This window comes from Chrysemys picta, chromosome 1 (assembly GCF_011386835.1).
Source record: "Chrysemys picta bellii isolate R12L10 chromosome 1, ASM1138683v2, whole genome shotgun sequence".
Lineage (NCBI taxonomy): Eukaryota > Metazoa > Chordata > Testudines > Emydidae > Chrysemys > Chrysemys picta.
In genome coordinates, this window is record NC_088791.1 from 339656096 (window position 1) to 339673018 (window position 16923).

General features: G+C 48.7%; 1 pseudogene; it reads right to left on the reverse strand.

Moving 5' to 3' along the window:
* Positions 1–463: 463 nt before the first annotated feature.
* On the reverse strand, positions 464–16693 carry LOC135981337 (uncharacterized; annotated as a pseudogene).
* Positions 16694–16923: the final 230 nt, after the last annotated feature.

The window sequence follows — 16923 nt, forward strand, 5'->3', positions numbered from 1 at the left end:
GGGGCGATAGACGGAACGCATATCCCTATCTTGGCACCAGACCACCTTGCCAAACAGTACATAAACCGCAAGGGGTACTTTTCAATGGTGTTGCAAGCACTGGTGGATCACAAGGGCCGTTTCACTGACATCAACATGGGATGGTAGGAAAAGGTGCATGACGCTCACATCTTTTGGAACTCTGGGCTGTTCGAAAAGCTGCATAAAGGGACTTTCTTCCCAGACCAGAAGATTACTGTTGGGGATGTTGAAATGCCAATAGTTATCCTTGGGGACCCAGCCTACCCCTTGCTCCCATGGCTCATGAAGCTGTACACAGGCAGCCTGGACAGCAATAAGGAGCAGTTCAACTATAGGCTGAGCAAGTGCAGAATGGTGGTAGAATGTGCCTTTGGACATTTAAAAGGACGCTGGCGCTGTTCGCTGAGTAGGTTAGACTTCAGCAAAAGCAATATTCCCATTGTTATTGCTGCTTGCTGTGTGCTCCATAATATCTGTGAGAGTAAGGGGGAGACATTTATGGCGGGGTGGGAGGTTGAGGCAAATCGCTTGATGGTCAATTTTGAACAGCCAGACACCAGGGCAATTAGAAGAGCACAACGAGGCACACTGCGCATCAGAGAGGCTTTGAAAAACAGTTTAATGACTGACCAGGCTACGATGTGACAGTTGCGTGTGTTTGACCTTGAGGAAAGCTGCCCCCTTTGGTGAATGTACTTCCCTGTAAGCCAATTGCCCTCCCCCCTCCAACCACAGCTGGCACAGGAAATAAAGTCCCTATTGTTCTGAATCCATTAATTCTTTATTTATTAAAAAAAACTTGAGGTCACTGGCAACGCTGACTAGTAAAAGGTAGCCTGGGTGGGGTGGGGGAGGAGGGAAGGACAAGGCCACATTGTTTATTGTAGCCACACTACAAATCAAAGCTGTTTGATAACAGCCTTCTGTTGTTTGGGCCATCCTCTGGAGTGGCTGGGTGCCCAGAGCCCCCCTGCGTTCTTGAGCGTCTGGATGAGGCGGAAATGGAACTTGGCGAGGAGGGCAGGCTGTTATACAATGCATGCAGTGGGGTTCTGTACTCTAGTTGCCTTTCCTGCAACTCCACCAGACGCCTCATCATGTCTGTTTGCTCCTCCATTAGCCTCAGCATCTCCTCCTGCGTGTTCTGATCATGATCACTGTATGCTTTCCTGGCCTCTGCCACCGAATGCCTCCATGCATTCAGCTGTGCCCTATCAGTGCGGAAGGACTGCATGAGCTCTGAAAACATGTCATTGCGAGTGCATTTTTTTCACCTTCTAATCTGCAATAACCTCAGGGACAGAGTTGATACGGGGAGCATAGAAACATTTGCAGCTGCAGGGGGGGGAAAGGAGAGTAGAATTTAAGAAGATACATTTCTGAGAACAAAAGGGAGTCTCTTTCACAGTGAATCAAGCAATTCACAGCAGAGAGCACATGTGTTTTAAGTACAACGTCGCATTTTGCCTTTTATATTGAGTGCCTGCCAGTATGGTGACACATCACACACGGCTGGGCAACAGAATCCGGTTTCCAGGCAGCCATGGTAAGCCAAAGGGTAAGCGGGGTTGGCTTCTTCTGTGTGCATAAAATGTGGGAATGGTTTCAAACTACAGCGCCCTCCTTTCCCATAACAACCAATGCCGGTTGGGTTTGCTGTCTAAAAGGAGGGGCTGAGGTTTTTGGGTGGATGTGCAGCATACTCTTTCCCCCCCTCCCCCCATGTGGCTATTCTCTGGGATGATCCCTTTTAGCCAAGCGCAAACAGCCCAGCATGACCGGGGTCTAATGTGCCAAGGATCACCAAACAGAGGAGATTACTGTTCCCTTACAAAAATTCCCCTATTTCAACCAGGTGACCATGAATGATATCACTCTCCTGAGGCTGACACAGAAAGATAAAGACAGAATGTTACATGAATGTGACCAAAACCCAGGACCATTCGCTGCCATGCTTTGTGCTGCAATGATTCCAGACTACTTGGTACTGGCTTGGCGTGGTAAAGTGTCCCACCGTGGAGGACGAAATAAGGCAGCCCTCCCCAGAAACCTTCTGCAAAGGCTTTCAGAGTACCTCCAGGAGAGCTTCATGGAGATGTCCCTGGAGGATTCTCGCTCCATTCCCAGACACGTTAACAGACTTTTTCAGTAGCTGTATTGGCCGCGAATGCATCCCAATTGTTCAGGGCAAATCAAACATTAAACACAATTGCTTTTAACCCCTGTAGTGTAGTTACAAATGTGCACTCACCAGAGATGCCTTCAGGGTCTGGAACAATTCGCCCTGGGAGGGTATTGGCTCCAGGGTGAGGAAAAGGTCCTGGCTGCTGGGGAGAACGGATTCTCCGCTTGCCTGCTGCACATTCTCCTCCTCCTCCTCTTCCTCATCCACAAAATCCTCCTCCATGTTGCGCGAGACTCCCCCCTTGCAGGTGTCCACGGACTCTGGTGGGGTACTGGTAGGGTCCCCCCCTAAAATGGCATGCAGCTGATCATAGAAGTGGCATGTCTGGGGCTCTGACCGGGGGTGACCATTTGCCTCCTTTGTCTTTGGTAGGCTTGCCTGAGCTCCTTAATTTTCACGCGGCACTGCTGTGTGTCCCTGGTGTAGCCTCTGTTCACCATGCCCTGTGTGATTTTGGCATATATATCAGCATTCTTCTGCTGGATTGGAGTTCTGCCTGCACAGATTCTTCTCCCCATACAGCAATCAGATCCAGTGTCTCCCGTTCGCTCCATGCTGGAGCTCGTTTGCGATTCTGGGACTGCATGGTCACCTGTGCTGCTGAGCTCACCACGCTGACCAAACAGGAAGTGAAATTCAAAAGTTCCCGGGGCTTTTCCTCTGTACCTGGCTAGTGCATCGGAGTTGAAAGTGCTGTCCAGAGCAGTCACATTGGAGCACTCTGGGATAGCTCCCGGAGGCCAAAACCATAGAATTGCACAGCACTGCGTCTACAGTACCCTAAATTCAACCCAGGAAGGTCAATTTTAGTGCTACTCCCCTCGTTGGGGAGGAGTACAGCAGTTGATTTTAAGAGCCCTTTAGGTTGGCAGAACGGGGTTGGTTGTGTAGACGCATTCCTTATAAAATCGACCTAATGCGGCTAAATTCGACTTGACCTCGTAGTGTAGACCAGGCCTGTATGTGTGTATCATTTTTGTATTTGAAGTTATGAATATTGGCTATGTACTTATATCTCAATGTGTTTTGATTCTAAGTAGCCTCAGTGAAGCATTTGGTCAGCTTCTTGAGAAAGGACTATTCTCAGTAAGTGCCCAATCAAGAAACACTTAACTGACAATGAACTTTGGGAGACGCCAATCCACATCTGAGCTTTCCTGGGAAGGTTCAAACTAACATGTAAACAATGGCATCGGCCTGTAAAGAACTGAGTCATGCATGGACATGTGACTTGCCCATGTGACTCCAGACTCCATCTTGCTGTGATTTTCCACAGTCAGAAAAAAGAGGTGTCTTTCCACGGGCAGAGAATATAAAAGGCCCTAAACTAGGGTTACCATCCGTCCGTATTTCCCCGGACATGTCCGGCTTTTGCGTCTCTAAATAGCCGTCCGGGAGGAATTGGTAACAAGGTTAAAATGTCCGGGTTTTTTTCTCCCTCGCCTCCCTCCCTCCCTTCCATGCAGAGTGTGGCTGCTGATTGGGCGGCTAGGCCGATTGACCCACTCCCATTGGCCTCCAGCAGCCAGAGCCCTCCCCTGCTCCCCCCTCCCTCTCTCTGTAGTCCTGTGTAACACACAAACAGACCCACATGGAGCCAGAATGGTAAGGGGAGTGGGGGTGGGCAGTTAGGGAGTGGGGGAGTGTTGGATGGGTCCCCAGCCTCCACCTGCCACCCCCCCTCCGTGCATCCCCCCCTCGGTGGGTCCCCCATTCCTGTCTGCCTGCTGGCTCTGGCAGTACATGCAGACAACTGCTGTCTGCTGCCCCTGGGTCCTAGTGCCCCCATCCACTAATGGGAAGACAGGCTGCCCTTACCCTGCCCTTCCACCCTAGCCCTGAGCCTCTCCAACACCCCAAACCCCCCCAGCCTTCATCCCCACACACCCTAATCCTCTGCTCCATCCCTGAGCCCCCTCCTGCATCATGAACCCCTCATCCCCAGACCCACAGCCCTCACCCCTGCATCCCCTCCTATCCCCAAACTCCCTCCCAATCCCCCTCCCTCTTCCCACACACCCCCTCCTGCCCTCAAACTTCCTCCTAAAGCCTGCACCCCCTCCCTTTGCACCGCCTCTCACCCCCAAACTCCATCCCAGAGCCTGCACCCCTCACCCCCTCCTGCACACCCACCCCCTGCCCCAGCCCGGAGCCTGCACCCAGCACCCAAACTCTATCCCAGAACCTGCACCCCTCCTGCACCCTAATCCCCAGCCCAGGACCTGCACCCCAGACCTCCTCCCCCACCCAACCCCCCTCCCAGAGCCTTAGGCAGGTGGGGTGGGGGGTTCTGGGCACCACCAAAATTTCTACAACCCTGCCACCCATGCGAGTGGATAAGGGTCAGGGCAGTCAGGGAACAGGTAGGGTCCTGGGGGGGGCAGTTAGGGTAGGGGGTTCTCAGCAGGGGACAGTCAGGGGACAAGAAGCAGGGGGGGTTGGGGTTCTGAGGGGAGCAGTCAGGGGGTGGGAAGTGGGAGGGAGTGGATGGGGCGGGGCTAGGGCGGGGCTTCCCCCCCCCCCCCAGTGTCCTCTTTTTTGTTTGTGGAAATATGGTAACCCTACCTAAACCCCCCTTCATCTTGTCTTCAATCCTGCTTCTGACCTCTGGAGGGACTTTGCTACAAACTGAAGCTCTGAACAAAGGACTGAATGACCCATCCCAGCTGTGGATTTACTCCAGAGACTTGATTTGAACCTGCAGTTTATTCCATCACTGCTACAAGCCTGAACCAAGAACTATGCCATTACTGTATGTAATTGATTCCATTTAACCAATTCTAGATTTTAGATTCTAAAGGGTTGGCAATAGGATGATTTGTGGGTAAGATCTGATTTGTATATTGACCTGGGACTGGGGCTTCGTCCTTTGGGATCGAGAGAACCTTTTTTCTTTTACTGGGGTATTGGTTTTCATAACCATTCCTCCCCATAATGAGTGGCACTGGTGGTGATACTGGGAAACTGGAGTGTCTGAGGGAATTGCTTGTATGACTTATGATTAGCCAGTGGGATAAAACCAAAGTCCTCTCTGTTTGGCTGGTTTGGTTTGCCTTAGAAATGGAGAAACCCCAGCCTTGGACTGGGACTGCCCTGCTCTAAGCAATTTGTCCTGAACTGATACTCTCAGAAGTGTCCCACCAAAGGTAGCATCATTACATCATGATTTACCATATTAGTGTAACTCCTTTGTGTTCCAGAACTGCCTTGGAAAGTTTTAGTGGCATACAGCTACTTTGGTGCAAAGATGCTATGCTTTGACATGAAGTAACTGGGGGCTGGTTTTGTGTTCCTCTAAATACCTCAAAGGATTTGACCTGTTGCATGGATTTCTTTTCTACAGAAAAAACAACAACACTCCTCTCTAAATCAAAAAATACCTGTCTCCTTATTCATCTCCCTTCCCTCTGTCTTTCAGAAATAAATGCTTTGAATATATTTATGAGTGCAATAAATAACTGCCCGGGAGCTGAACTTTGATTGCCAATTTTAGACCGGTGTGAATTTTTCCAGATGCGTGGAAGAATTGACAATGAACGTAATGCTGGATTCTTAGCTCTGGGGTCCTGCTCAAGGCAGCTTGTGCTTTTTCTCTTTTTATTTTGCAGAAGAGATCTCATTTCAACACAGTCTAATAACATTTTGTCGGCGTTAGAATAAGGGCTTGGAGAAACAGCAAGACCAAGATTGCTTCTTCGAGGATTTTTAATCTTGAAAGAGTCCCACTGTAGAAAGAGCTTTATGAAGGAGGCTAACCAGCTGTATACTAACTTGAAGCAGTGTGGCACAGAAAGGGCTTTGCAGCAGGAGTCTGTAGCTTGAATTTGTTGTTTTGAGGGCTGCAAAACCCTTTATGGGAAAACGTCTTCCCATGAGCAAGGGCCTCTCCGTTCTGCTTCAGTCCTGAATCTTCCTACCATTGAAACCGACAGCCAAACTCCCATTAACGTCAATGCGAGCAGAAGTAGGTTTATTGTTTTCCTTTCCCTCTGCCAGGACTATCTACTGGGTGATATAAACTCCCTCCAGCATGCCTCCCACTTTATAATGGAAGCTGATTTATGGGTCATTAATCTTGGAGGAGATTCTAATTAGAAAAAGAGAAATGGAACTCCTACTATTTATTTTCTAACTGGGCTGGGCGAAGGCAGCAGCATCTGCTTTAGCAAGCGCTTTCGAAGCTGTTGCAGGAACAGAGTGTCATCATAAGACTGGAGCTTACAACAACAGCCCATCTGACTTGAGTCATTAACTTTTTGATGGCTGGGAGATGGAGGTATTGTGATCATTTCAGGTGAAGCAAATCCATTTGCAGAGTTAGAATAGTCAGGATACCATGTGAGCCAATTTTCTTCCATCTGCTTTCTTAAGCCTGTGAATTTCAACTCACTTTTGTCTCCTTTATGCACCGTTACCTTGTGTTCTGCTCACGTGTTGGCTCTTGTCAAATGTCTAGATTGGAAGCTCCCTAGACCGTGCACCATGTTTTTGTTGTGCCTAGTGCAATATCCACTCTCTGGAGCCTCTAAGTACTACCGGTATATACATAGTAATGCTTGTGTGCCTAAATATGGCTCTGGGAGGCTAACTTCAGGCATTCAAGTTTGAACCATCTGACCATGGGGTTTTAGAGATCAACTTTAGAAGCGTGAGCCCTGACGGGCTGTGAAAATTGTGATGTTATTGGCTAAACAATCTCGTACACCCAGTTCACATAAGGAAGCTTTGTGCTAGTTTAACGCCGCCGCCCCAATGTGACTGTGCTGTACGGGGGCTTACCCCAGCATAGTTGATATACCAAACTAAGGTACCCAGGTATAAACAGCGCTAATTCCCTATCCAGTGCCTTAAGACCAACCTTCCTCTTTGCAAGTAACTGAAGAGCAACGTATATAGGTAAAACTGAAGACGTATCCCTCAGCCATTGTTAAATGGCTCTGGGATGAGTTACTCCACGCTAAAGTGCCTTGGCTTCACTTATACAGCAGATCCCCTTTACTTATTTTGGTGCAAATTCAAATCTATCTGTGTCTGTTTCTGCCTTACCGTGTCCAGCAGCAGCACATCTCCCCGTGGGATGGAGAGTGTGTTGGCCGAACCTTCCACTCAATTGGTGTCATTTGGTTTGGCTGCAGCTGGAAAGAATTAAAATGTCAGCCAGGGACAATTGCCTCCATTGAGATGAAAAGCTGCTGTAAGAAACAACGCTAACAGGCATGGAAAAAGCCTGGTGCTGTGTAGTTGGCAATAATTAGCCACAGCGTTAGGAGACGACGGAGTTAGATGGGGAGGGGCAACCGTCAGTTTGGGGTGTGGTTAGAAATGGATAGATTACCGCTGCTAATTCCTTATTTACAGAGCGATCTTTATAGCGATTTTAGCCTCCCAAATTACATTTGCACAATACATTCCATGCAATAAAGACTGGAGCGTGGGATCCGTTTTCAGTGTGATTGCAGGGACAGCAGGAGAGGTTGCTGGCTAGAAACTCTGTGAAGGTGACCACCAGGAATGGGACAATAGTGGGGTTAGGTGTAGAATGCCCCCTAGGACAGGGCTATTCAGAGCTGCCTGTACTTAAGCCTTTAAAAACAAATTCATTTTAGAGTCATGTCATCTGGCTTCACGCAACTTCCCAGAATGCATCTGGGACATCCCAGCTACCCTACCACTTAGCACCTCTGGAATATGGAGACCGATACCAGTTGTCACACTGAGAGGAAAAGTGAACCCCTGCCTCCCTCAAGCTACCATCTTATGTGAAAATTAAGTCTCTATCCTTATGGTTGCCAAGAAAACCTTCCAAATGTGAACTAAGTAACTGATGCAGTGACACCTGCCTGGCTCTGCAGAGAGCCTGAACCAATAGCTGAGAGGAGTGAATGGCTCCATTCATTTCAATGAGGTGTTGACATTTAAGGTAACCATTTTGTTGCTGGTAACATAAGAAATGAGACGGGGAATCAGATTGGGTTGCATGTGAAAGGTGGGGACTGGACTCAATGACCCAAGAGGTCCCTCTTCCTACCTGAACAATCTACTGCTGCAAACGATGTCTCATTTCAGTGTCAAGTGGGTGGAGCTTGGCTTGTGGGTGGAGCCTGGAAGAGTCTTCTTATTAGTATTGTGGTACAGCCTAGTTGCCCCAATCCTGGACGGGACCTGATTGTGCTAGGTGCTGTATAGATACATCCCAGTTAACCCCCTGCAAAAATAAATATGGACGTAACTGAAGTAGAGTCGGGAAGCTTTAAAGTGCCACATTCTGGAGGAATGGAGTGGCCTTTTCATGACAACTCGCTGTGATGCAGAGGGTTACACTCAGGTGCAGGAACCTCTCCTCTGCAAAATGTGGAATTTTAGAACATCTCTGCCAAGGTGTCCACCCTTTGGAGGGTGTAACACACAGTTTCCAAAAAACCAAGGATGTCTGCAGTGTGGCCAGAGTTACCTTCTGGGTTGTTGGTTCTCTGCGCAAAACTGGACTACTTACTGCGTGATATAAATCCCCTGATGGGTGCTCCACTTCACAACAGCGGCCGATTTATGAATAACGTTTGGTTTTTACAACACTATTTTTTGGCAGGAAACGTCTATGAAAAATGTCACCCAGCTTTGTTTAGCAAGTGTAACTCTGCTCCCCTGCTGGGCAGCAAACCTGGGCCCCTGCAGCTCCAAGCACAAGCCTTTGCTGCCTGGACTAGAAGACCCACCTCTGTAGGCCAACACTGTAGCAGGCTCAACCTCTACATCCTACAGCCACTAGAGTGGAACAGAGCCCCACTCTGAGTGCGTGAGAGTTACATAAACCCTGTCCTAAACTAGAGTCCTTTAGTCAAATTATGCCCCCCCCCCACGCCTCATCGCTTTCAGCTGCACACGCCTTGCATCGATTGACCGGTGGGATTGCTCCAGCAGCAGATGAAGGAGAAGTTCTGAAGACCCTGTGTGACTTAACACAAAGCCTATGGAGGCCAGTGGGAGCTTTTCCATTCACAGTAGTATGCTTTGGAGAAAGCCCACAGCCAGGTTATATGGGGACCTATTTCTGTAATGAGGAGAGAGTGGGAAATCCAGCATTCAGGGTGCACAGCACTTTCCTTCCCCCCACGGTAAGGGAGATGATGCACTGTTAATAGCAGGGAATATAATAGCAAACAAACAGGATTACTGCTACCTTTAAGACCTTCTGAAATGATATTTTAATTTTTTCTGTTTCTTTATCTATGCTGAAGACATTTTTAGCAGTGTACGTATTATTCTGAAGAGAATCAAAGGGCACTTTGGGTCATTGACACCCCCCCTCCAAAGGGCTATACAAAGATTAATGTATTAAAATCAGCCAAGCATTATTATGTCCCTTCAACAGCTGAAGAAACTGAGGCACAATATTCTCTCACACTTCTTATCAAACTGTCTGTACTGGGCTATCTTGATTATCACTTCAAAAGTTTTTTTTCCTCTTACTTAATTGGCCTCTCAGGGTACATCTACACTACAGGGGGGAGTCGATTTAAGATACGCAAATTCAGCTACGTGAATAGCGTAGCTGAATTCGACGTATCGCAGCCGACTTACCCCGTTGTGAGGACAGCGGCAAAATTGACTTCTGCGGCTTTTTGTCGGCGGCGCTTACTACCACCTCCGCTGGTGGAGTAAGAGCGCCGATTCGGGGATCGATTGTTGCGTCCCAACGGGACGCGATAAATCGATCCCCGAGAGGTCGATTTCTACCCGCCGATTCAGGCGGGTAGTGTAGACCCAGCCTAAGAGTTGGTAAGACAACTCCCACCTGTTTATGCTCTCTGTATGTGTATATATATCTCCTCAATATATGTTCCATTCTATGCAGCCGAAGAAGTGGGCTGTAGCCCACGAAAGCTTATGCTCAAATAAATGTGTTAGTCTCTAAGGTGCCACAAGTACTCCTGTTCTTTTTGAGGCACAATAGTCAGTGGCAAAACTAGAAGCAGAAGCCGGGAGTCCTAGTTTTCCATTTGCCCTGTCTGCAAACCTGTGCTCTGTCCCAGTAGGGATGCCTCTCTGTTATCCAGCACTTAGAGCAAGTCACAAAGGATGGTCAGTATCATTCTCCCCATTTTACAGATGGGGAAGCTGAGGCAGAGAGGGCAAGAGATCTCCCCAAGGTTACTCAGCCAGGCAGGGGCAGAGCCAGACATAGAAGCCAGGTCTGTTTGGTCTCAGTCAGTACCCTACCCACTGGCCTGCTCCCCAGTGTGTTAGTAAGTGGTGACAAACCGTCCCCAGGAGCCAAGGAAGGTTTTAACAGACTCAGCTGGTGGGACACCCCCTGCCATTCCTAAGGGATACAGAATTCTCAAGCAATAGTGGACATTCTGGGGCATGTGCTGACGTATCCACAGCGTGCGCCACATTAGAGTCTTACAGGAGCACACAGTTCCTAGCCAAAGGAGCTCACCGTACAAGGACTGGTTCCTGCACCCAGGCTCACACCCTCAAAAGCTATTTAGATGCCTAACTGCCATTGAAATCAATGGGAATTAGGTGCCTAAAGGCCGGGCCCGAGTGCCTCCTGGGTGGTTCTGGGCACCCCTGTGCCGCCCAGGGTTAGGCCCTCTATCAAACAGAACAGCCCAGACCCCTTCTGAGACATCAGATGAAGATTTGCTTTTTAGCTCAGTGGTGATCTTTGCTATCACTCCTCTTACTTGTCTCTGGCCCTAGAGCAGCGTTTCTCAAATGCGGCCACTGTGGCCACGTGCAGCTGATTTTTTTTGCAGCCACGACAGCCCCCGAAGCACGGGCAGAGACTGGGGTTGGGGGGAGCAAAGCGGCGGCCCCTCTTTGCAGCGCCCAGCTGTTGCTCCGGAATAGCCGTTACCAAGGGCAGCAAGATGCGTTGCCTTGGTGTGTGCGCTGGCGCCGCCAGTGGGGATCTGCACTGCGCAGCCTCCTCGGGGGCTCTGAGCAGCACCTCTTGAGACACATGGAGCCGACATGCACGGTGCTGGCTCTTGTCAGTGGAGGTGGCTGTTGCATTCAGTCGCCCGGGTGCGTCTCTAGGCAGCTCCCACCCGGCTGGGGCACGAGGAGTCTGGACCTCTGCAGGTGGTGGGTGAGTTCCTGACCCACCTTCCCCATGGTGGGCTCTCACCGAACGGCCGCGGGAGGTGGGGACAGAGAAACAGGCCAGCGCTTCCCTCACCTGGGGCCGCCCTCGCTGTTTACAGTTGTAGCTACCACAGCAGCTCCAGGGCTCCGGGCTGCTGCAGGTCTTGGCAGCTCTCTGGCAGGGTGAGGGGCTCCCGCTCCGTGACGTGCTCCAAGCACAAGAATAGGAGCGAAATCCGGGTGCATTGAACGGGGAGCTCTACTTCCTAAATAAATTACAATGATTCGTACACGTATATCTGCGTATTGATTTGTTTCTCCTGAAGTTAATTAAGTATCTTAGGAAAAATTGTCAGAGCAGCCACCAGCCAGAGTTGGTGGTGGCGTTCTGAGGTGAGAAAATCTGCCCCTAGAGCACGGCCTTGCTATGCTCTGTTAGGCCACAATTCAGCAAAGCACTTCAACCCTGGGCTTAGTTTTAAGCAAGTGCTTAAGTTCCATTGACTTCAAGTTGAAGCACATACTGAAGGGCTTAAATCAGGGCTGCTGCATTTCACTCCGGAGGTGGCTGTGCTGCCTTGGGGTGGGTGTGATTTCTGGTTGTGAAGTGTTTGGGGATGGAAGGTGCTAGACTCAGACAATCTAAGTTAATATATTTGTAATTTGTTTATATTAATGTGCTTCTCTCGCGAGGTTTTACGAAATAAAGTCAATGCTCGTTGAAGCTGGCCAGCACTTGGCTACAGTGCTAGGGAAGAGGTTGTTTTACACCTATCTAAGGGCTCAGCTGGAGAAAGACCCAACACACCTGCCTGCGTGCACCTAAATTCCAGCTCTCCAAATGCAAACAACAGCATATTTTTTCTTTACTTGGTGTGAAGGAGGGATGTGACTTTTCTAGAACTAAGGCTATTGTGATGTGATAATGAAACATAATCAGTCCTTAGGAATCTTAAAGACATCCAGACAAAGCCATCTCTTATATAAGACTTGCCCTATCCAAACCAAATATTGTTCCATCTAATCCAGTCTCCTCAAATAACTAATTCTTTCTGAGGAAGATTAGCACCTTCCCATAATGCACCTGGCCAGTGGTATAACACCAAGTGAAGAATGACTTTCTAAACCTTGCATATAATCTTCTTAAGTGCATTGAAACATGAGATTTGATTACTTGTATTGTCTTCACACTTAAACAAAACAAACACCTTTCCTGTCTGCTGGGATTTTGCTGAACAAGGCACTGAGATGAAACACACTCCACATGTACCCTCGTTTGTAACTTTCCCCACAACCACCTACTCATTAACCCTCCTTTCTCTTCTCCCCCCAGCCCTCAGCATATGGAGCAAATTGATGGTAGGATCAAGTGGTTGTAGTTTGTGAAAGATGGGTTAAAGGAACATTCCTGGTGAGCATAGTGTTGCCTATAAGGGGAGGCTTCAAAACAGAAAATATCCACAGAGAGGTGGCTTCATAGATTGCAAGGCCAGGAGGGACCATTATGATGATCTAGTCTGACCTCCAAGCCATTGAATTTCCCCCAAATCATTCCTGTTTGAACTAGCGCGTGCCTTTTAAAAAAGCATCCAGTCTTGTACCCAACACGTGATACTCTAAGATCATGGAGATCTGCAGGTCGCTATGTTGTTCCCTTCATAAGAACATTGCATTGTTCCTGCGATTGCTACGATAGTCCGCAGGCACTTGCAATATTCAGCTCAGATGCGCCTGGCACATTGCACCAGGTTTGCAGATGTCACAAAACCAGCCCTGCCCTGACATGCCTGTGATGGAAGTTGGGCTTGCTCATTGTTAGACTGGCTTTGAAAACCAACTCCTGGGTTTTGGGGCTTGTGCTGATGTCCCTGTTGGCTTTATAAAAGTAGGTATTTTTATCCTGGCTTTTGTAAGCCCTGCAGGTGGGTCTCCTGAAGCCACTGGCTGGCTGAACTGGTAAAACTGGCAGCAAGCTGGCCAGGTAAGCAACCCCACTGGGGACAATAGGGGCATTTGAACCAAAGATCTTCAACTGGAATTGGACTCTTAGCTCCCCTTTGTACCTTTGAAAATCTCTCACTCAATCCATTGCCTGAACTCGGCATGAAACTCATCAGCTCTTACCTTGACCAGCCACCAGAGGGGAATGAAGACTCTTTAGCATGGATTACACAACACCACCTCCTCAGGAGCCACCTGCCCCTAGCCTGTTACATGTTACATCCCTGTGAGGGCCCCTGCCCCCCACATGAGTCCTTGAACCAGCCCCCATTCATTCTGGGGACTTGCCCCAGCGATAACCTTCATTGTAGCTGCATTAGTGCAAATGCCTAGTGTAGACAGTGATTTCCACTAGTCATAGAATCATAGAATATCAGGGTTGGAAGGGACCTCAGGAGGTCATCTAGTCTAACCCCCTACTCAAAGCAGGACCTAATCCCAACTACATCATCACAGCCAGGGCTTTGTCAAGCCTGACCTTAAAAACCTCTAAGGAAGGAGATTCCACCACCTCCCTAGGTAACCCATTCCAGTGCTTCACCACCCTCCTAGTGAAAAAGTTTTTCCTAATAGCCAACCTAAACCTCCCCCACTGCAACTTGAGACCATTACTCCTTGTTCTGTCATCTGCTACCACTGAGAACAGTACAGATCCATCCTCTTTGGAACCCCCTTTCAGGTAGTTGAAAGCAGCTATCAAATCCCCCCTCATTCTTCTCTTCTGCAGACTAAACAATCCCAGTTCTCTCAGCCTCTCCTCATAACTCATGTGCTCCAGCCCCCTAATCATTTTTGTTGCCCTCCGCTGGACTCTTTCCAATTTTTCCACAACCTTCTTGTAGTGTGGGGCCCAAAAATGGACACAGTACTCCAGGTGAGGCCTCACCAATGTCGAATAGAGGGGAACAATCACGTCCCTCAATCTGCTGGCAATGCCCCTACTTATACAGCCCCAAATGCCGTTAGCCTTCTTGGCAACAAGGGCACACTGTTGACCCATATCCAGCTTCTCGTCCACTGTAACCCCTAGGTCCTTTTCTGCAGAACTGCTACCTAGCCACTCGGTCCCTAGTCTGTAACAGTGAATGGGATTCTTCCGTCCTAGATGCAGGTCTCTGCACTTGTCCTTGTTGAACCTCATCAGGTTTCTTTTGGCCCAATCCTCTAATTTGTCTTGGTCCCTCTGTATCCTATCCCTACCCTCCAGTGTATCTACCCCTCCTCCCAGTTTAGTGTCATCTGCAAACTTGCTGAGAGTGCAGTCCACGCCATCCTCCAGATCATTGATGAAGATATTGAACAAAACCGGCCCCAGGACCGACCCTTGGGGCACTCCATTTGAAACCGGCTGCCAACTAGACATGGAGCCGTTGATCACTACCCGTTGAGGCCGACAATCTAGCCAGCTTTCTATCCACCTTATAGTCCATTCATCCAGCCCATTTTTCTTTAAGTTGCTGGCAAGAATACTGTGGGAGACCATATCAAAAGCTTTGCTAAAGTCAAGAAATAACACATCTACTGCTTTCCCCTCATCCACAGACCCAGTTATCCCCTCATAGAAGGCAATTAGGTTAGTCAGGCATGACTTGCCCTTGGTGAATCCATGATGACTGTTCCTGATCACTTTCCTCTCCTCTAAGTGCTTCAGAATTGATTCCTTGAGGACCTGCTCCATGATTTCTCCAGGGACTGAGGTGAGGCTGACTGGCCTGTAGTTCCCCGGATCCTCCTCCTTCCCTTTTTTAAAGATGGGCACTACATTAGCCTTTTACCAGTCATCCGGGACCTCTCCCGATCGCCATGAGTTTTCAAAGATAATGGCCAATGGCTCTGCAATCACATCCACCAACTCCTTTAGCACCCTCGGATGCAGCGCATCTGGCCTCATGGACTTGTGCTCATCCAGTTTTTCTAAATAATCCCGAACCACTTCTTTCTCCACAGAGGGCTGGTCACCTTCTCCTGATTTTATAGGGACAGTCCCGATTTTTGGGTCTTTTTCTTATATAGGCTCCTATTACCCCCCACCCTGTCCCGATTTTTCACATTTGCTGTCTGGTCATCCTACCTTCTCCCCATACTGTGCTGCCCCGTGCAGCAGTCTGGGAGCTGACCTAGTTCGTGAAGACAGAGGCAAAAAAATCATTGAGTACATTAGCTTTTTCCACATCCTCTGTCACTAGTTTGCCTCCCTCATTCAGTAAGGGGCCCACACTTTCCTTGACTTTCTTCTTGTTGCTAACATACCTGAAGAAACCCTTCTTGTTACTCTTAACATCTCTTGCTAGCTGCAACTCCAAGTGTGATTTGGCCTTCCTGATTTCACTCCTGCATGCCTGAGCAATATTTTTATACTCCTCCTCCTTTATTTGTCCAATCTTCTTGTAAGCTTCTTTTTTGTGTTTAAGATCAGCAAGGATTTCACTGTTTAGCCAAGCTGGTCGCCTGCCATATTTACTATTCTTTCTACACATTGGGATGTTTTTTTCCTGCAACCTCAATAAGGATTCTTTAAAATACAGCCAGCTCTCCTGGACTCCTTTCCCCCCCATGTTATTCTCCCAGGGGATCCTGCCCATCAGTTCCCTGGGGGAGTCAAAGTCTGCTTTTCTGAAGTCTAGGGTCCGTATTCTGCTGCTCTCTTCCTTGTGTCAGGATCCTGAACTCAACCATCTCATGGTCACTGCCTCCCAGGTTCCCATCCACTTTTGCTTCCCCTACTAATTCTTCCCGGTTTGTGAGCAGTAGGTCTAGAAGAGCTCTGCCCCTAGTTGGTTCCTCCAGCACTTGCACCAGGAAATTGTCCCCTACACTTTCCAAAAACTTCCTGGATTGTCTGTGCACCGCTGTATTGCTCTCCCAGCAGATATCAGGGTGATTAAAGTCTCCCATGAGAACTAGGGCCTGCGATCTAGTAACTTCTGCTAGTTGCCAGAAGACAGCCTCATCCACCTCATCCCCCTGGTCTGGTAGTCTATAGCAGACTCCCACCACGACATCACCCTTGTTGCTCACACTTCTAAACTTAATCCAGAGACTCTCAGGTTTTTCTGCAGTTTCATACCGGAGCTCTGAGCAGTCATACTCCTCTCTTACATACAATGCAACTCCCCCACCTTTTCTGCCCTGCCTGTCCTTCCTGAACAGTTTATATCCATCCATGACAGTACTCCAGTCATGTGAGTTATCCCACCAAGTCTCTGTTATTCCAATGACATCATAGTTCCTTGACTGTGCCAGGACTTCCAGTTCTCTCTGCTTGTTTCCCAGGCTTCTTGCATTTGTGTATAGGCACTTAAGATAACTCGATGATTGTCCCACTTTCTCAGTCTGAGACAGGAGTCCTCCTTTCTTGCACTCTCCTGCTCGTGCTTCCTCCCGGTATCCCATTTCCCCACTTACCTCAGGGTTTTGGTCTCCTTCCCCCGGTGAACCTAGTTTAAAGCCCTCCTCACTAGGTTAGCCAGCCTGCTAACCAGGACCCTGGTTTCATGAAAAGATCAGCACGTCACTGCCAAGTGTGCTTTAGTTTGTCCACATTAGGGGTTTGCACCAGTGCAGTTCATACAGTTGGCTGGCCAACAATGGTCAAAATCCTAAAGGTAGGGAATGGAATCAGA